Source organism: Thunnus albacares, chromosome 8, assembly GCF_914725855.1.
Source record: "Thunnus albacares chromosome 8, fThuAlb1.1, whole genome shotgun sequence".
Taxonomy (NCBI): Eukaryota; Metazoa; Chordata; class Actinopteri; order Scombriformes; family Scombridae; genus Thunnus; species Thunnus albacares.
Genome location: NC_058113.1, coordinates 13,394,801 through 13,416,725, shown reverse-complemented (window position 1 = coordinate 13,416,725; position 21,925 = coordinate 13,394,801). Strand labels below are relative to the sequence as shown.

At 39.9% G+C, this 21,925-nt stretch overlaps 1 long non-coding RNA gene across 3 annotated transcripts in view; it reads left to right on the top strand.

The window, feature by feature from the left end:
* LOC122987892 overlaps positions 1 to 21,925 on the top strand; it is a 113,613-nt gene that overhangs the window by 44,310 nt on the left and 47,378 nt on the right. For all 3 annotated transcript variants that reach the window (XR_006404652.1, XR_006404653.1, XR_006404654.1), the window contains one exon: positions 8,773 to 8,901. This is a non-coding gene — a long non-coding RNA (uncharacterized LOC122987892). The remainder of the gene's footprint in view (positions 1 to 8,772; positions 8,902 to 21,925) is intronic.

The window sequence follows — 21,925 nt, the reverse complement described above, 5'->3', positions numbered from 1 at the left end:
AAACATGCAATAAATCAAATTACATTCTTGTCCAAGTCCACGTGATTGTAAATTATCTTTTTTTCTATGTGTCTAAATGAGCACCAATACTGTTCAATGTTCAAACTGCAGCTTAAGACAAAAATGGCACCACCTTGCATCAGGCCCCTGAGCTAGTGAGACACAATATGTTGTTCTAATATGCTAATTTTGCATTAAGAATTCAGTGAAAATGAGCGTGTGAGATGATCACACCATTAAAAGTTAGCATTAGCAATGTAGTATGTTAATCAGGCCAGATGGGACCATTCTGTTTGTGTAAATTAACACCTTCTACTTCTTTGTCACTAGACCTGGAAAGATAATCTTTGACAGACCTTTGAAAATGTTTTCATTAAAAATACACTGTACGTGTGTCAAATATATTGGCTGAAACACTTATACTGATGTATGGAACTTAATGAAGAAATGCACTTAGATACCCTCACATTGTGAATGTCAGTCTGTGATGTTCAGTGGTTTCAAGGCATTATTATATAATAAAGTGCTGTAATTTACTATTTTGGTTAATACACTTCCCTGAACCTGCCTCAACATTACTGGTCTTTGCTTGTGAATAGTCATAAGAACTTAATGTTTACTGCTGGGACCCATAGTGGCCATTACTATAATGAAATCTTATAACCCTAATACCCTTGTTATTTGCCTAGCATTCTATCAGTGGATTTGCACATAACAACCTGTACCATTATTGAGCTTGGCAAACCATGAATTTCTAGAAATTGTGGAATTCTGGGCAATCTGCTCAGCGGTAGTGACCATATAATGTAATTATGATTAGTTCTGGGTCCCTTTTGATGAGAATTCACATTTCATTTGGGGTGATTATTTGAATTTATTTCCTCATGTTTCATTTATTTGTACCATTGTACTGAACTAGACTTATTCCCTCACTTCATTTATCCCCTCTTAGTCTTCCTCAAATCATGTCTTTCTCCACAAAGTCCATGCTTTATTTTAAGTTTTTGTGTCTATGCCAGTTACTCTGCCACACATTTCAATATTTGATTTACATGCAGAAAATGGACTATATTGCACTTTTTTTTTCTTTTAGCAGGAGTGATCATTTCTAATTATGTTAGGCCACCACTCATGGATAAATGGAGGGAAAACAGCTGTCTGCACTATAAACTAACTGTTGGCTAACAGCAAACTCCGCCCCCCTCCCCCCCCTGCTAAAATCCATTATTTTTATCCCCTGAATACTGTCATTATCCTAACAACACTGAACAAACTGTCTCTCACACAACTCAGTATCCCTCCTTAGCCAAAATCAGTATTAGTTTTCCACCACTGTCCCCGGGCATGTTCTGGCTCTCTGGCTCCATAATCCAGGGCATATTCTAAGATCCTTAACCCAGCAGCAAGCTTTGTTTTTGGGCTTTAGTCCAGCTCTGCTCTTGGGAGGTCCAACAGCTCCTCCAAACCCCCTCCAGTCATTTTTTTGGCGTGAAGGATTTTTATTTTCAATCACGCTGTCCCAATCCCCAGGACAATTAGAGGTCATCACAGAGCAGTTTATAGAAAGTGCAGAGCAACAGAATGTTGTTTTGGAAAGTTGTAATGGTCCCTTGTGTGAGTGAATAGACTTGGAACAGCAACATTGAAAGAAAAAAAGGACTTTTACAATACAGAAACAGAAATAGGTTGCTTATCTTTTAATAATTTTTACTTACCGGAAAATCTTGTTTATCCAAATCCCTCAGGAGTCGAGGTTGTCCAAGAAAATTAAATGTTCTGCATAGACATTCATTGAAATTCCTCACTGGATCCTATCAAATTCTGAAATATGAATAGAATTTATTTTAATCTTCCTATTGCTTGTGCTCATCTCCATCCAGTCCACAAGTGACATCAGACCTCTGAGGCTTTGATATATGCAGATTGTACAATATCCAAAAGTGTTAGTAAATCTTTACCACCTGTTGCTTTTATGCTTTCAATATGGTATGTTTGTTGAGAAAACAGTTCATTTTCTGTCCTTGTGTCATAATCCATCTTCCAACACTATGTAGATATAGAACAACACAGTATGTACTGCACTGAAGATATTGCAACAGGCAACTTGTACAGCAAATTCCTCACATTCTTCCCGTGTGAGAAAATCTGACCCACATTTCAATACTGAATATTTGTTTAAGACCAGAAAATGAAGAAACAGACCATTAATCTAACATTATAAAATTAAAATGTTGCTTAGCAGCCAATTACCGGATCTATTAAGCACTCGACTATGAGGTTTAAAATAACCATGGTGCACCCGTTCACCTTTCATGTGACTCATACAACCAAACTAAACACTGCCCGCCTACTCACTCTCTCTCTCTCTCTCTCTCTCTCTCTCTCTCTCTCTCTCTCTCTCTCTCTCTCTCTCTCTCTCTCTCTCTCTCTCTCTCTCTCTCTCTCTCTCTCTCTCTCTCTCTCAAACATCATTATCTTGTCAGCATGAGGCCATTGACTGATTGAAGCCTAATGATGTCATTTCCTTCATAAACAAGTCCGGCTTCCTCTCGATGGTCCATATCAGCTGAGCTTATCCTGTGAGTGCCCCAGTGGGAGTTGAGTTCATTTCAGTGTCCTCCCCAGGAAACTGAAATGAACGCTGTACATGGGGGAGGGTACAGCTAAACTCAGAATTACTTTTTACTCATTTTGCACAGCTGCATGCATGAAACTGTTATATTTCAGCACCAGACATTTCATTCAGTTCTACAGGGTTTGACAAAGAATAGGCTGCTGGTATACTGCAGACCCACAAAAGACCAGACTGATGTTATCCTAAAACCATCCCTGTATATAAGCAGACGCTACTTTACTTACCCTGACTCCCTACACAGTTAAACTGAGTGAAAACAGCTGACATTTCACTGGCTTGTTGGTGGAGTAGTGTTTGGTTTGTGTAGCAGTGTGGATCAAGTGTTTAACCACAACCTACACTGATGTCAAACAAGTCTCAGGCAATGCAGTATGTCGAATTCAACAGCTTCACTGTGTTTGACCATTTAAAACGCCCTGCACCCTGTCCTGTGGATTTATTCAAAAGGAGCTTGTAGTTCTTTAAGTCAGCAAAGTGAAGGGAATGACTATGAAATACGTTTTGGAGTTTTTTTATGGAGTGAGACACAGCTGTAGCCTGCCTGCATCAACATGGGCTGGGTTGTTGTATTCAGCCAAGGTAATCACAATTTAGATGAGCTTTAAAGCTGCTGGTTGCTGTTGGGGGAAAAAAGGTCCCTGTTTTTCCTGCCAAATCCCCTTCCCTCTCTGGTTCTCGGGGTAGGTTGATATGGGTTAGGAGTTTAAAACTGCTACACACCCATGTGTTTTCACAGTTCTCCACCACATGTGTTATCAGCTGAGCCATGAATGTGGGAAAGCCCCGCAGGCAGAATGACATCATGCCCTGTGTAAAACTAGATATAGTTTAACACACAAGGGTGTAGCTGGGAAAATGTAGGAAATGAGAAATTGTTGAAAACAACAGAAACCAATGGAAACAAACAAAAATAAAGATGCCCATTAACTATTAAAGCGTGAGTCTCAGTTTTATTTTTTCTATGCACCATTTGTAAAGATGCAAAAGTGCACTAGTTTCGACAGTTCATGCATAACAAAAGATGGTGTGAGATATGTTAGGAGGGACCAAAGCAGGGATGACATCTCCAATTTCTGTATCAGACTCTGTATTAAATATCAAGGTTTTAATCTCTCAGTGTTGCAACAGATGCATCCTTTACAGTATCACAGTAATGTTGACACTGTGGCTGGTATTGATGTGTTTCACTATGATGTGGCTAAAGATATTGATTTCAAGCGTCAAATTGATTTTTGTGTATGCTACCCTTTTAAGAGCTCTGGCATAGTCAGCTGTTTAGTGTTGAAATGTTTTAACAGTTAAAGTTCCTCTGCATGTATTATTGGTTTAACCATAATGAGCAAGAAGCCCAGTGGCAGAGTGACATAGTTTATAGTTTAGGAGCTAAGACACAGGGGTTTAACTGGATAACAGCAGGGAATCTTTAGAATTAAAAAAAATTGAAAACAATGGAAACAATGATGGCTACAGGAGGGGCTCATTCACTCACATTAGAAACTTGAGCATGTTTAAGTAATTGTTTTTTATCAAGGTACAAACACTAAGCTTAGTGTCTCATCAGTGCTGAGTAGGGCAATAGAGGATGAACTGCCTCTTTAGTACTGGAGCCTATGTTTAGACTTGTCCAGGACATGTGGGCTTTATTTAACAAAACACCAGCAATGCCCCTAGATCAGGCTAATGATTTCCCAATCAACTTTCAGTCGAGAGTGGGGGAGCTGGTACTGTATGTCCTTGCTCAGATTTTAGAAGGAACATGAAACCTGAAAATATGAAAAAAAGCTTGTTATCATAATAATATGTAAGTAGATCATGTGGGACCCAAGTACATGATAAACATGTACATTTTTTACCCATTCAGATGACAATAATAAACATTGTAAGACATCACGTTTCAATTCAAAGTAAACTCCAATTTACAGTATGTTACATGAATGATACTAATAATGCACTGATGTGGACATAAGTGTAGTCTGCTGCCTCTACTCGTCAAGTGATTTTGTTTGGAAGATCAGCTGAGCTTGCAAGAGAACTAGTTCTTCCTCTATAGCATTACCAAAAGAGAAGTAGCTCATGATGTAAAACTAAAAGGGAAAATGCTTGAGGGATGATTACATCATCATTGTCATCACCACCATGACCACTGCACCAGCCATCATCTTCATCATCACCACCGCTCTCACCACCGCCACCATCATCATCATCACCTCCCAGAGCTCAGTGCTTTAGCATAATAACAGTGAGATTTAAAGCCCTGTTGGAAAGATGACATCATTCATTTTCCTCCCTTATAACTCTCTAGTGTACAGCTGACAGATCTGAAGAGCAAGGACATACTTTTGTAAATGATGTGATGTGTTGGCATCTTTGCAGGGATTGTCAGCTGCTTTGCTGTCTACATCTCACAGAGAAGGTCCTGTAGGAAAGCTGACATCATTCTCATGCTGTAGAACAATAACTGGCATCCCTAATCCTTTGACATAAAATTGACATATGTCTGGAAGAGGAGAAATATATGACAACAATGGAAATCGTTGGCCCTTCTGCAGGAATAGTCAGCTGTTTGGCGTTCTAGAAATAAATGGAGGGGATTGAAGTGTTTTAGCAGAGCAGCAGACTTGCCAGAGACACGGTCCATGAACTGTGACTGTAAGGGTTCAATCCTTCCTCATGAAATGCTGTCACACATTTCTATGCAATGTTCCATGTGAATCTACACTGTAATGTCTAAAGTCAGTTAATGACCCTCTGGTGTGTGACTTCAGACTGCCCTCAGGGTAACTGACATAATTCCCAGACGTTGAAAGCGGTGTAAAAGTTGAAACTGATCGAAAGCATTTGAAAAAATCATAACCACATTGGAGCACTCAAGATTAAAAACCTAAAACCCATCATGTTTTGATTTAAACACAGAGTACTAAGCCTCATCCACCCTGCAAATGGTTTTAATTAAAGGAAGTAAATTAGTGAAACTTGGGAGCAGGGGTTCATCTACCGTGCATACTCGAGGGAATCACTTAACTGTGTTGAACTAAAACCAAAAGAGCTACAGGCAAAATGAATTAAATCCTTCTGGCTTGGGTGATTGCTAACTGACTTACATAGTTGTGTGTCAAAATCCACGGGTGGATTAGGGCCCTAAAAGTGACAGCATGGTGGGAAATGATGACCATGGTGCTAGAAAGGTATGTGTTTGTTAGCTGTCAGCAGTTTCCTAAGGAGAGAGAGGAGAGAGCTTGTGTGTGTGTGTGCATGTGTTTATTCATGGTAGATGATGTGCCACTGAAAAAATGCCAAATGCCCAAAATGCTAGAGACACACTCATGCGTGCACATGCATACACAGCCATAACAGAGTGGTGTGTTTTCACGGAGAGCTGACAGTTGGGTGATGTCATCTTGTTAAAATCTAGCTCTAGCATTGGTTAATACGTCTATGTGGGGTGTGTGAGGAGTATGTATATATATTGCTATCACAGTGACAATGTGCCTGCCACCTGCGCCATAAATAAAGCAATCAGAATATTGTTCATGTCCATATTAGTGTATGAATTTGTGTGCACATGTTTAGGTATTTGAGTTATTTTTACCTACCCACAAACCCACACTGTATCACTCTAATTTCACTTTTGCAAGCATTTTTTGCTCTTTCCCTAAATACTGTTCCTTTAATGGCCACTGAGTGTTTACTGTATTGAAGTGGCTAAGAAGGCAGATCCACTTCTGTCTTAAAGGTAGAGTCAGCGATTTCTAATCCAATACATTTTTAGCCAAATTTAGTGAATATGTCCTCACGGTCCGCTAGCTGTCTCCTCTGTGTGTGCACTGAAAAAAAATCCACTGTCCATACACAGCACTGACACTGGCTCCAAGCGAGCCACACAACACTATACCAGCCAGTCAGCAATAAGGGGCGTTCGTACTCATGCACGAGACAGGGGGGAAGTCATCAGAGCAGCTGTCTGTGTGAGGACATGACAGTCTCCCATCTCTAGCACCCGCTGAATGGTGGGAGAGAGAGGCTGTAGCCAATTCACATAGAAAGTGTTTTCTCATGGAACTGATATGCTTTCATTTTATTAAATGTATCAATCCACACTGAATCCGAGACAGTCTCATGTTTTTTTACGCTCCGAGTCTGTTTCTATCATGTTTAGTGAAATGTAATCTGATCAAGCAGCTGTTTAAATCACACAAATATCCCATTGTATATATGTTTTGAACGTATTATCTGTATCAATGAATCGATAAATACAAACACTGTTGATTTCTTCCTGTGGAGTCGACATGCAAACTATTTTGGTTCAGTAAATTCCTGCTGTCAGTCAGCCTGGTGAAAGCAGTTTGTCTGGCTGCTGTCCTCTCAGCTCCCTAGGAGCTGCAGCTAACAGACGGCTGCTTCTGTGGAAAGAGAAACTGAACACAGGTCGAGTGAGAAATGCGGAGGCCGCAGAGTGGCGGAGGGTGTGGATGGACTGTTGTGCTCACATGAGACGATTTTTTTTTTCCGCTCATGATAAAGTGTGAGAGGAACAGAAGCAGACACATTGCTCTGGATTCTGCCATATATCTCTTTTGGTTGTTGCCATGGCAATGCACGTTTGGGGGGGGGGAGCTCCTGAAGGAGCACGAAGGGAGGGGTGTATTTGTTTGGGTGTTTTGTTCAAATATCAACAATCTTTCTCCAGAATGACTGACTCTACCTTTAAACTACAAAACTCAAGTCAAGTTTTTACACATTTGACCTCACAATTTGACCTCTTTTAACACTTGTCTTCAAGTCCGTTCACCATCCTGCAGCATACCATCAGTGTTATTAAAATTAAGACAGTTGTGAACAGACAAATCAAGACAATATTCTGCATAGATCCTCAAGCAGTATATGTACTGCCTCTCTGTCTGATGAAGAATTTCATTTCAGTGCCTTGAAATCAACATTTCTTAAACAAACTCTATGGCTCAGGAAGCAGTGTTGTTTGTCTGGGTCATTTGGGGTTCTCATGTGATCAGGAAGAGTAACTCATTTTATTGTTGCAACCACTGGATATTACTAACCCCATATAAGGGCCTGTGGGTATTAACAATCTGAATCACTGATATAAAATGAATCATTCAGAGACAGGGCAGAGAGCCATAGTAATGAAGGGAATCCACGTACCAGTGGAATACTACATGCTGTGAGCTTGACTCAGTCCTCTAAGCGGTAATGGCTGAATAATAAAAGTTTGAATCCTCAAGTGTCCTGTATACCTTACACTCTCTTTAGATGTGTCCTTAGGCACAATGCAGCTTGGTATCTGACTCACATGAGTCATGCTGTTGTGTATAGCAGAAACATTGTGTACTGTGTTTGAATCAATGAGGAAAGGAGTCGGCCAGCTGAATCATTAGTGATACAAACCACGTGACTCATTAACCAAGATCCAAATAAAACAACCTCTGTATGAAATTCTCACAGTCAGGACTTATAGTCATACAGTTATTTAATTAGTCAGCAAGTTGAGTCCCAGTATAATAAGTAGGCAGCATATGTTTCTATAAGTAGCATGTTGGGTGCCTTCAGAAGGTATCATACAATATATGACAAGACTTCTGCTGAATACTTTTGAGCAACTGAACATTTGACCATCAAGTGTTGACAAAAGGGACGACCTTGATATCCTTAGAGTGACATGATATATGACCAAAATATTTGTCATATATTTTGTTTGAGGTCTACTTGGGTTTAGCTGTTTTGATTTCAGGTGGAGGTGTGAGAGTGTAAATCAAACTTGAACATGTGACCAGATGAAGACTGCAGGGCCTCAATGTGATTGGAAGATCACCTAATCATTTTGGGTATCCCTGTTTGTAGCACCACATGCACACACACACAAACACACGCACGCACACACACGCACAGTCCAAATTATCTTCCTTCCTGCGAAATGACAATGCTTCCTTGTTTATCCAGTTGCCATAAAAACACAATCAGCCACAAGTCAACACTGAATGACTCCAAACAAGCTGGATTATTGCTCTAATTAAGCTTTAATAAGCCCTTATTAAATGGCCGCAGGCCTCGTTAGGCGGTTCATTAAGTCATTTCATCCTTTTATTCCTTCATTAAGTCTCTTTTCTTCTCTCTTTTCTTCTCAGGGAGTGCGTGAGTGGAGAGGTCTGGGAGATCACGACCTTAATTCTCTCCAAGACAGATGGTTTAATTAACACTGGAGGAATCCTCACTGACTCCACAATGGGAATGTGCAGGGGAATTGGATAGCTAAGGTAAGGTACTAAGCTAATGTGTTTTTTACTGGCAATATACACTAATAACCTTTAAAATTACAGCTACTGCGTTTCCTGTATTCATGATGTAATTAGATAGTAATATGAAATACAGAAAAAACATACAGAAATTATGGATACACGTAATTGTGCAGTGTTTTAGATAAGTGCCTGCTAATGATCAACACTGTTTAATTTAATGTGAGGACATATTTTTCTTTTTTTTCACCAGACCCGAACATAAGGAATAAGGAGTAAAGTAAATGTATATTTACATTGCAAGGTGGAGAGCTATTTACTGGTCCTGGTCTGAAAGAGACAGAGCTATCCACAGTGACTGACTACATCACACTACAAAAATTACATAGTCAATGCTGACATTTCAGCTGCAACAGTTCAAAAAAGTTCAAAAGGTTACCAGCAAATCGCTTCAATGCAGGTTGTTTACAGTTAGAAACAGGAAATGTTGATGTATAGAATTAATTTCAGAAACCCACAAACTGTGAAAGTGCAGAGGATGGAACATTTACTGCAGTTTGAGAGGAACCCTTCTAAACTTCCTAAAAGTTCAACAAATAATCCTCCACAGCCTTATTGATTTTTTGTTTTCACATACAAAGTTAAGTCAGTGTTAAAAAGACATTTCAAAGATTTAAGTTTGATACTGTTTTACACCTGACCTTGGTCAGACAGTGAAATCACATAAGTTTCAGCATGTAACATGGTTTAAAACAGCATTTCATGGGAACACATTGTTGTCATGAATATTTCAACAAATACTCCCTGTATATTGGATTCATTGTAGGTGAATAAAAAGAACAACAGAGGCCAGTAGAGAGAAACAAGAATTACAGAGATATGCACACATTGCAAAAGAGATGTATTTTTTTTTCAAACCAATCTCAAAAATTATAATTTAGAAACACAAGAACCTTCCCTTTGAACAATGCAATATCAAAAGTACTCCCTAAAGCAAAGAAGCTAAAGATTACAGTTAGTAACACCTGCATGTTGTGCCTGTTGCATAAGGGGATTTCCACTTCTGTGTGGAATATTCAGAGATGAACCTTGCATGCATAGACTGTGCTCCCCTTTCACGTGCCAATAAACAGCACCTGAGAGAGTATTTGCCGTTAGCAGTGAAGAAAGTGATATCCCAAGGAATCTGAGAGGAAACAGGTGTCTTAGTTCTTACAACATAATGCAGTTTATTATTGCATAAGGATCAGTATGAATAAAAAATTACTGTATGAACATTGATAGTTTTGTGTCCTGAAGGTGGTGAAAAAACAGCAACAAGTAAATAAACAAACCAGAGATAAAAATGTCTGAGCTATGCTGGGTGGCTGTGGGTGCAGGTGTGTATGGAGACAGACAGTGATGAAATACTGTGAACCAGTAACACATGGCGACGGGGCCAAATTTAGTCATCTATTTTGACTGAAGGAGTTGTGTGTATGTGTGTGTTTTTGTAAGAGAACAAGAAAGAAATAGAGATAATGAGTGTGTTTATGCACATGAGCATGCGTTTGCATGTTTATTAGCAGTTTGGCTCCTGCTGAGGTGACAGATGTTCATGACAGAAGAAGGCAGAGATGAGATGCAGTGTCCAAATTAATCCACTGGTGTGTGTTGTGTTGTGTGTGCGCACGTGTGTGTGTGTGTGTGTGTGTGGGGGGGGGGATACACTTACCCCTGAAAGAGAGAAAAGCTGTCCTTCACCTGTCTTCATGGCATTGTGAGTGTGTTTGCGTATGTGTGTGTGTGTTGACATGATTTAGTGCAGACAGGTAAGACTTCCACCTTCAGGCATGAAGTGATTGAGTTTCCTGAAGCTTCAGCAGATGTCCAAACCCCAGGATTCACCCTCTGCCTCTTTCTATTTTTGGCTCTCTTCCTGACTTTGTTGTTTTGGATTTCTACGAGGCCCTACTTCCCTGTTTTATTCTTTCTGTCCTCCTTGTCTCACTCATTTTCTCACAGATTGCCGCAGTCAATCATTTCCCTCAGTTGACTTTGGGCCAAATTAGAGACGAGCACACACACGTATATAAGGACACCTACACACAGTCACACAGACAACATACACACACGCAGGCGCATAAACACACACACACACACCACAGACTGTTGATGTTGACTCAGGATGCAGATAAACCCGCACCCACGCACAGTAAGAAACACAACACTGCTTTGGAAATTATGTGAAAAATTATGTGAAATTAGTCTGTATTGGCAGACACATGAGAAGCACACACACACACACACACACACACACACACACACACTAATATGTCAAGTGATTAGTTACACAATTAGGGGCATTGTCCATTAAAAAGCAGAAGTTCAAACTGTTTGTACTTTTGTGTAAAGAGAAATGAAACTTGTGAAACTCAAAAATCTACAGTTGAAGCCATGTATGAGTGAAGATGTTTTGCATTTTGTTGCCCCGTTTGACAAGCACATGATCAGAGCTACCTACCATACTGTGTTTTGTGTTTGTACATAGCTGCAATCTGCTGTTATTTAAGGTTGTACCTGTTCAGCCAGTTTTGTAAGATGCTGAAATAATGTTACAATGTCTGTTCACCTTTGCTGCACATTTTATGTGATGTGTCATTATATATAATTATAGTGGGAACTTTCCAGTTTAATATAATTCAGTCAAGTATAAATCTGAAGAATTGCTTTGGACAAATGCTGAATCCACAAGATCATAGTGTGCAACTTTGTCTGCTGAGCAAGCCAACCCTTAGCTGTGTGTTTTTAATTGACTGTAATTGTAGCTGTACTCTGCTCAATGAAAGCAATCAAAGGCAAGCAATTACAAGACATTGGTCACCAGCCATAGGGACAGAACTTCAGACTGGGAAACATGCGCGTGCATGTGCACTTACAAATACACAAACTGAGATACACGTACAAGCAGTCACCCACACATTTCCTGTGTGTTTCATGCAAGACAGTCTTTTCTTCTTTCTCTTCTGTTCGAAGAGGAAGTGCGGGTCTAATGACTTTTCCTATGCGTCACAAACACTGCATGTGGGAGGCAGACAGCCGCACTGCACGTGTGTTCATGTGAGAACCTTTATGCATATATGCATGAGTTTGTGAAGAGCTTGACACACACATTTTCTTATGCATTTGTTAGAGACTATGTGTATTTACAAGTTTGCGTTTTTGAGAAACTTCACGTGCATTTGTTTGTTTCGGTGACAGAAAGTTATGCGTATATTTATGTGTTCACAGGAAGTGTGCACATCTAGCTACTGTTGAGAATTGAAAAATGTATGAAAAATAAGTTTATCTCTGAGGAATTTTACACATGTACTTGTTTCTCTGTGTGCATTTGATGTGACCGTGTGTGCTTGCGAAACACTTCAGTATGTGCTTGCTATAAAGCATGACCATATAGTATGTATGTGCGTGAAGTGAGATTGTTTTTGTATGTGCTTCTTGCTTAGTTCTTGTAAACACGTCTACCGCTGCACTGAGACCTCACACAGTTTGTGAAACTCACAGTTTCTCTTTCTTTTTTACTACTCAAACTCTGTATATTGATCCTAATCAATATTTTATGTCTTATGAGAATTAGTGGGTACTGAGCAGAAATTTCAGTCGTAATCTGCAGTAGTGATGTATCATATATTTATGATTACCGCCAATACTTTTCCATCAGTGCCCCACAGCATTATTTTAACACTGTGAAGGAGAAGTCTACCCCCAAATCAGCAATGTGCTGCCTGTCAAAGTCATACTGATTTTTTTATTTTTTAAGTGGGGCAAACAAAACAACATACTGTACTTAAATAAATTACTCTTTGTCATGGCATCTGTAAATCTTTTCCAACTTCTTTCTAACAACAAATATTCATCATTAAACTCCCAATGTATCACTCAATTAATGAATTCTGTGACTCACTGCTGCAGGGTTCCCTTAATAAATGATCCCATTCATGCACCCAAAACTGCTTCTGCTACAGTCACCTTTGGGATCAAATATCTCAAGCAATTTTAAACAATCAGGTGCCTAGTTCTAAACCGCATCTACAAAGAGTCTGAATAATTCTTCACAGGTTCCTAGAGTGAAACAAGGTTAGCTAATCCCACAATGCTTGGTTCCCCAAGCTACAGCTGCAGTTCATCTGGGGCCACAGAGAAGTGTTTTGCTCAAAACGAGTACCCATTCAAAGACCAAGGTTGGTGCTTAGCTATGAGCAAGTGACTATTGAAACATTATTTTAGGTGAAATGAAAAACAGAATCAAAAACAGTCTTTTGATTGGATCCAAGGCCTTCGCTGAACTCTTCCTCCAAACTCATCACTCCCCTTCTCTACCTTTGCTCCCTGGTGCCAACTCCATCATTTCCCTCACTATGTCTTTGGCTTATAAACACCCACTCTCCTTTTCCTTCCCTATCTTTCTCTCTCCCTTTCATGTCTCCTTCCTTTCTCCTTGCCCTTCTATCACTCTGTCCTCCTTTTTCATTCCTTACTCCCAACCTCTATCAGTAGTTGAGAATCTCAACTCTTTCTGCTCCCCTCCATATTTTTGTTTCTAGCATGCATTTGTCACTCATTGCTTTTCCACCCCCTCATTCTTTTAGTCTCAATTCAGTTTCAAATTCATACTGTTTAAACTGTAAATATGCCTTATTGGCATGCAAGGAAAAATCTGTGTTGACAAGTTGTTGTGGTTGGAAGATGCTTATTCACAGATAAGTTAAATAAGGGAACAAAAAGAAGACTTTCATTGGAAGTAAATCATTAAATTAATCAGTCTGTGTCTTGTAATTATCACTTATGAAAATATGATAAAATTACAGTAAGGCTGCATTCACACCATATCCGGCAATGCGGGAAAAATTCCAGTCCTCCCATTCATTTGAATGGGGGTAGTACGTTTAGGCTGTGGGAGTGGGGAACACATGGGGTGCAGCAAAAAAAAAACCACAGCAGCCGTGTGGGAAGAAGTTGAACCTGAACTTTTGCTGAAACGCAACCCGGCGTAATGCTGTGGCAGCTGATCACGTAAGCTGGCTATCAGACCAAAAATGCCCACTGGAAGAAGAACCTTGTTTACCGTATAGCAGAGCTGTACAACCCTGCCATGAGGGAGTACAGAGATGTTACTAGAACGAGCGGAGGACATTTCTCTTTGTTTGATAACGTAGTAAAGAATAGTTAGGTTTTGCTGTCGGCTTCCTGACTCATTTTAAAAAAGACTAGAGAAAAAGAGACTGCGGTGGTCGAGCGTAGTGAGAACAAAACAGTGGCTTAAAGAAATGAAATGTTATTTTCCTAAGAAATGAGGAAATAATGGAACACCATCCATTATAATATAGCATAGGAAATCATAAATATACAAAAAGGGATTTGAATTCTGTTCAGTTTCTCATGTCATCATGTTTCAATAAGTAGGTTATCACTGACTATGGACTCAGTTTCACCCATAGTTTTAATGACACATTCTGCCTAAATGTATTCTCAGTCAAGGATTTCACTGAATATTCTTTTATGTGGGGAGTAATTGCAGCATTCCAGCAAATGAATTATGTCTTGTTTTATTGATTTTGGAATACTGACTCAATTTATCCCTTTGAGTTATATCAATTTTTACTACATTTCTTTACAGCAATTTAAATGGAGGAGATGACTTTGGTTTTTGCCTCTTAGTCTGGATATGTGAAGGGAGTTTATCTCTCTCTCTCTTTTTAGTAACTCTTTTTAGTTTTAGCTTCATACTCTCATCTCTTTCAGCTCCACATCATCAACAGCAAGATTAGAGATGGCCAATTGCGCCTTAATGCACAGGCTTACCGGGGCTTAAACCCGGGCCTCTTACTGAGGACCAGGGGCCTCACAAGACATAGGTTTACAAAAAAGTTTAAATATAGAGCATATATTATAAATTATAATATTATATATTTGCACCACTGCCATGAACAATATTGGGCCATGGAAGTCACAGAGGTTTCCTGTGCATAGATATGATCAGTGCACTGTTGTGTAGAACAAATATATCTGCATTTTGTAATTCATCAAATCACCAATCGGGTAGCTGTGGCACTGTGAACCAGCTTTCATGAATGTTGGCTAGTCTACTTTCAGTTTAGCTGTAGCTGAGTTTTTCAGTGCAAAAGATGAAGTTCTCACATCTCAGCAGTGCTCAGAAAAAACAAAACAAAAAACAGAATAAAGTGTATAGTGAAACTTTGCCGAAGGTCACTGACTTTTTTTTTTTTTTACCAGTAAGCCTACAAGCAGCAGTGTTCATCAGCAGCTGCAAGCAGACAACCAAGTCTCTGTGTCGCCTAGTGATGAAAATAGGGCTACTACGTCTGCTGCTGTGGAGGATGGAATATTGTGTTCTGAGGTAGAGGGAAGAGAAGGAGGAGTGCTTACAGCCAGAGGAGAAGAGCTGTTAGAAGACATGTCAGACCCCTACAGTAATGACCTGGGTCAAATGTGAAAGTGGAATGACATTCTTTTGCGGTTATATAGAGTGATTTGATTTTGGGTTTTTTAATCTGATCTGTCATGCATCTTGTTAATTATCCAGTCCAAGTCTGTATTTTTTATTTTTATGACCCGGGTTGGGTGGGGTGTCTCCAAAACATCCGTAGCCCCAGGGCTTAAAGTAATGTTAAGGCACCCCTGCTGATGGTAAGCAGTTGAGTTGAGTTCAGTTGAGGTCAGACAGACAGTGTGTGCTGCCTTGGGGAGATACAAACTGGCTACCAACCAGAGAAGTTAGAAAGAGATGTCCTGGTGCTCTCTCTCTCTCATTTCTGAGAGCTTGATTGCTGCTGTTGAGCATTAGAGGTCGAACAAAGCTCTTGGGAAGCCAAACCTAACCATTGCAACAAATAATAATGATTATTATTATTATAATTATAATAATAATTGTAATAGTAAATGAAATACTGTCTGCCTCCCGAATCACGACCATTCCTTCTTCCTCCCTTCCTCATCTCCTGTGAACACACACACACAGATTTGAATGATTTATTTATGTCAGCATAAATTACACTGATCTCTAGTGTACTGTATGAGAATCAGATACTGGTGCAGTTGATATTTTAGCAGTGATGTTTAGTGGTGCCTCGATGCCGGCTAAGTTTGATCAGGGTGTGTGTATGTGTGTGTGTGCGCATGTGTTTGTTTAAACCCACTTGGCTTTCCCTGACAAGTTTGATCTGAGTAAACAAGGAGGCAGCCAAATAACTGGAGAGAGAGAGAAGAGAGAGAGAGAGAGAGAGAGAGAGAGAGAAACAGGGTCAGAAAGTGAGTGCAGCAGTAAGAAAGGCAGAGGCAAACACTTAGTCAGGCTAGACCCCGAAGCCATGGACAGGAAGCTGATATTTTCCCAGACTTACTTGACTTACTCTTTTTTTTTTTTTTGGAGTCTGATCCGACAATTGTAGCTTCCTCTGAGGGGGCTAATAATACAACAGAGCCATTGTGCAATGCGTTGTTTCCCTTCGCCCGATTTAGCAAGAGAGAAGGCGTTTGCATGCAATCTTTCCACTCCCAGTGTGGTTGGGTGGAGTTTTTACTTGCCATCAGATTGGATTGTCACACCACATCGTAATAATGCACTATTATAGTCTGGCTCAGATGAACATGAATACTCAGATAACAGTGCTCTAGTAGCTACTGCAGAGATCTCCATTCCTGGGGTCTATCTTTTACTGGTACTGTAGTTTCTTTTAAAATAATTTCTTTTGTGGTGAAGCAGCTGTGCATCTAGTACAGCATGTAAAATGTGGGAAATATCTCCTAACTGGAATGTGGGTGGAATTACAATGAAGCACACATGCTGCATAAGAAAGACTTGGACATGGAGCCATGGAGCCACAGTGGATGAATACACTCAAACACACAGTCACGACTAATTCACTTTACAAAATGCACATACAGTAAATACAGATTAAATATTAGCGTAGGATAATTGAGTTAAAGGATTCTAAGACTTATTTTTTAGCTTGTAACGGCAAACAAGGATTTGATTATTTCACCTGTTTCCAATATAACACAGCTTGTCTCAAGAATTTTTAAGATACATTTCTTTTTACTTTTTATTCACATATCAATTAAAGTTCCTGGAACTGCCCTGAAATTTGATATTCTAAAACCTGCTTTGTGTCTCTGTCTGTTGCAAACAACATGAACTATCAGAGAAACAGGGACTTAACAGTGATTTTATCAGCTTTTAGCTCCAAATGCCTCAAGCTGGTGCAAGGTATTTTTTTTTATTTTTTTATTTTTAATAAGTCCTCTAAAGGTGGTTTAGTAAGCAGCTGAGTAATTGTATTTACATTTCTTTAGATTAAAAACATCCATAAGGTCCTTATTTGTCCTGTGGGTTGGGGCCGAGTTTTATTAGAAACTGTGTCGAGGGCAGGTGCGGCATTGAAAACAATCCCACACAGACTTGAAGGCCGAATGTGAGATGAAATTACTTGTTAAGATGGATGGTTTTTGTAGTGTACCTGACACAGCCTTATAAAAAATACAAATGATCTTGCAAATGAAATATTAACCCAGTGTTGTATCCACATCCACTTCATACAAGATGTGAACCCTTATACAACATATGTTTTGTTGAATTTTTAAACATACAAACCTTCACTTATTATTCACCTTTGCTGGACACACAAATGATCAATTGTGGGTTGGGGGATGATAATAAAAATCACAAGGAAAGCATTACTCTTACTTGAGTTGTGAGAAGAAAAAAGAGGGTAGATTTTATGACCCGTACAGCACAACATTAATGAGACAAATCACTGTGTATCCTTGATCATCCCTGCAGGTATAAGCAAAGCAAACTCAGCCTGTCTGGCCAGGTTGACCTGTTTGTCTGTGTGTCTGGTGTGTGTATCTGCTTGTATATGTGTGTGAATGTAGCCTTGCATGCATCCCTATCTGTTCATCCGGCTTCTGGCCTGTCTCACTGTTTGTCTCCATGTATGACTAACCATGCAGCTTTCATTTTATCAGTAAGTCTATCAATTGGTGTGTGTATGTGTGTGTCCATGGGTGAAATGACCACTGGGTTTCCTGCTGTGTTGACCACATGCTCCACTCCATTCTCCTTTCCTCCAGTCCTCCTTTTTACCCCACCTGACTGCTCTACCTTGACCACCCATGTTGTTCTGTCTGGCCTGGCTCCTTGTTTTGCACTGAATGGTCACATTATTCGGGCTTTTCCATCCTTGGGGCATGGGGCCCCATGTGGGGTCCCTGCAGTTGAAAGTGGTACTCCATGAAATGAAATCCTACTGGGACAACAAAACAAATGCAAAAAGGCTTACAGGACATTTTTATACTAATACATTTCGCAACTCTCTAGTGGAAAGCAGTAGCAGTGATTCAACCAGTAGCAGTGATTCAACCAGTACTCACTTTGTGAACAATTTTAAGGTAGGTGTTTTGTTGCATTTCTGTCAGCAGATAAAGATCTCGGTGCCCTCACTGAACAGATAATGCAGTGACAGAAACTGAAATGATACTAACAGAATATGAAAGGAAACAATCTAATTGTGCTCCACAGCCACTGACAAAGAGCAGTTCAAAACCTCAAACTAATATCCTTAAATGGATTGTTGGGGAATCTAAAGGGATGTGATATTTTGATGATGATAATATCAGAAGCTTTTCATACATCAGAAACTACAACAAAATAGTTCCTCTTCTCTCTCCATCTCATCTTTTCTCATCTCCCATCATACAATCTTCAGTGGTCAGAGACAATAAAGGTGTAATCTGTCTTGGCCAGAGCTTGTGAGTGCATACACCTGACCAGTAGGCTATATGGTCAGTGAGAGTCTATGTGTATCACCTTACCTGTCCGGGTGCATGACATTGTTTGTGTTTGTGAACATGTAAAGATGTACCCATTAGACTTTGTGTGTATGCCTTCCCATGTCTTCTTATTATAGCACTATTTACCTGGGTGTGGACTTAAAAGGAAAGGAGCTTTTTAGTCCAGAGACAGGAGGTGAATTGGCGTGTCCCGGTCTAGACTTATCTGGATGATTAGAAGGTGTGTAGCAGTGACATAGAATGAAAAACAGAAGAATTGGCACAGGGATTGTTTTTGTTTTACCTGCTTCCTGCTTCCTTCCGGAGGCTGTGGAGAGAGACCCCAGCTTCAGGTTCGTAGGAATCACCATCACAGAGGACCTCTCCTGGGCTGATAACACCTTAGCAGTGGTGGGTAAGGCACAACAACGCCTTTATTTTCTGAGGAGGCTAAGGAGAGCCAACCTCCCCCAAAAGCTGCTTGTCAACTTTTATAGATGCACCTCAGAGAGCATCCCAACAAACTGCATGACAGCCTGGTACAGCAGCTGCACCAAAGCTGACATAAAAGCCCTCCAGCGTGTTGTGAAAACAGCACAGGACATTGTTGGCATTGAGCTGCCATCACTAGAACATCTTCACAGCACTTGCTGTGTGAGGGGGGCTATGAACATCATAAAAGACATTACACACCCTGGGCACCATCTGTTTAAGCTCCTCCCATCAGGCAGGCGCTACAGATCAGTCCACACGTGCACTAATAGACTGAAAAACAGCTTCTTCCCAAAAGCTGTGGTGCTATTGAATTCAGGCATCTCCTCAGTCTGACAAGACTGATATGCTGCCATCATTAGAGCACATGCAATATTTACTTAAATGCCACTTCAAGCCACTAATTATGTGCAGTATTTCTACACCAACCACAAATGTCATTCAGCACCCCAATACACCATCACTCCACATCTGTCTGCCACACCTTTACTGTACTTTTGCTGCTGATGCTTTTGCACCCTTATTAGTTGTATCTTGTTGTATTTTATTATTAATTGTGTTTATACTTAATATTGCTTATATTTTGTAATTGTATTGCATAGATTTTGTACTTTTTATCACTGATATTTTATATTTCTTATCTCATTCCTGTCTTATTTATTTTTTGTAAATATGTGTGAAGTCTTAAATACAAATACAGCATGTGAGGTCGATGTGATTGCAATTTTATTGTCTTTGCATAATGACAGTAAAGTTCTTGAATCTTTCTTCTTCTGTTTTATCAGTTTACAAAGGATGCCAGAAAAAGAGAGCTACGGTATGCAAAGCCTGTAGCAAAAATTAAAGAGAAAAAGTTATTATTTAATGTGAACCATTTACATAATTAACAGGGTTTTGTTTCCTAATCAAATAATTCCCTTATAGTGCACAACAAATTCTTGAAGGCATGTTACTGATATTAAATTCATTCAGAACAATTGAAATAAGTGTTTGCACCTCTTTGCCCTGCTGTAAACATTCACTTGTGCCCTCTTTAAACTTTCTTCCAGTCTCAATTTAAAGGGCAGACGCTAGTAAAACTACCCAGCTGTCTTCTCTCTCTTTCTGTGTGTAAACCCAACCAGCTGTCTGCCCTCCACTTTTGACCTTGTTTTGATGAACACCATTGTATGTGTGTGCCAGTGCACACATGCGTGTGTGTGTGCATACATGTCAGTAGGCTTTCAGGGTGACCCTTGACCTTTTGTGACTGACAGGCTAAATCTAGCCACCCTGCCTCTCTTTCTTGGTCTCCTTTTCTCCCCCCTGTTTCCTGACTGATAGCCTGTCAGTGGGACAAGTTCTCAAGCTGGACACTTTGTGTGTGTGGGGGTTGGGCAGGTGTGTGAGTGCCACTAAGGCAGCAATGGAAAGAGAGCATGTTCAAGTGTGTTTGTGTATAGGTGAAGGTGTGTGCACAAGCTAAGGGGGTCACAGAGGAAGACGCTGTCCAGACATCTCAAAAATAACAACCCATATAATCGCAGAGCTTTGTGTTTGTGTCGTTGGAAAGAGTATCTGGTAATTATTTAGTCAGGCTTTGACCTTTGACCCCGTTCTTTGACCTCCAACATCCTGTTCAACTGGGGAGAAGATGGACACATTCATACATATGCACACCTACATACACACACACACACACACACACACACACACTCTGGGGTTTAGGGGATTTGTGTTTGTGTGGGCTGAGAGTGAATTCAGAGGTTTAGCAATTTTTTGCTAACGTGAGTAGTTCAAGGTAGAAAAAAATGGCTAGAGTTTCAAGGAATGTGGGTGAAATTGATCAAACATGCCTCAGAGATACTGTTTTTAGATATGGCTGATATTCTACTTTATTATGGCCCATATTTCTCAAGTTATCCCCTGTATACCTGACTGTGTCTATTTTACATTAGAAGATTTAGTCCAAGGAGTGAGACAGACAGAAGGTAGGAGATAAGCCCCTGACAATGTGGGAAACCAAACTGTTATTGAAAGGTTTTTGACTATTACTGCCAATAACATTACTATTTATTGATTACTGCATGCACCAGGCTTTTGTCCATTCGATAAAAGGACCCCAAATGATATAAAGTATCACCTTGGCAACCAAGGTTCCTTTCCTGCCAATACAATAATGGAGAAGAAAAGCAGCATGAGTATAGGCTCTTTCCCTGCAGGATAACATTACTTTGTTCTTTTCTGATAACATCTACTCAGAGACTCATATTAGCCCTCATTATACCTGTCTAGGCTTTGTGTATTTGTGTGTATGTTTATATGTATTGGGCAGTAGTGTTCATATATGGTGCATATGTACAATTTCTCATGTTGAATGTCCATATAGTGTGTGTCCATTAGTGGTATGCAATATGTTTATGTGTAAGAGAAGGAGACTTGTCAGTATCTTTTATATAGCACATTAATGACTGTCAATCACCTCTTATCTCATCTTTTAATTACATTCTTTCCACTGTAATGACAAACCTCATGACCTCTGGCTATGCAGCTTTAGCTGATGCAGATGAAGCAACAATGTAGCCAGAAATTTAGCTGCGGTACAGACCATGGGGTGCCTTTGCATCTTTATGGTTATGGATGGATAGTTAAAAATGGTTAACCTGGTTAACATTATGTTTTTGCCTGGATTGGAGTTGAATGTAATAATTCCACTACTTCAAAACCTTGTGATTGCGTTTCT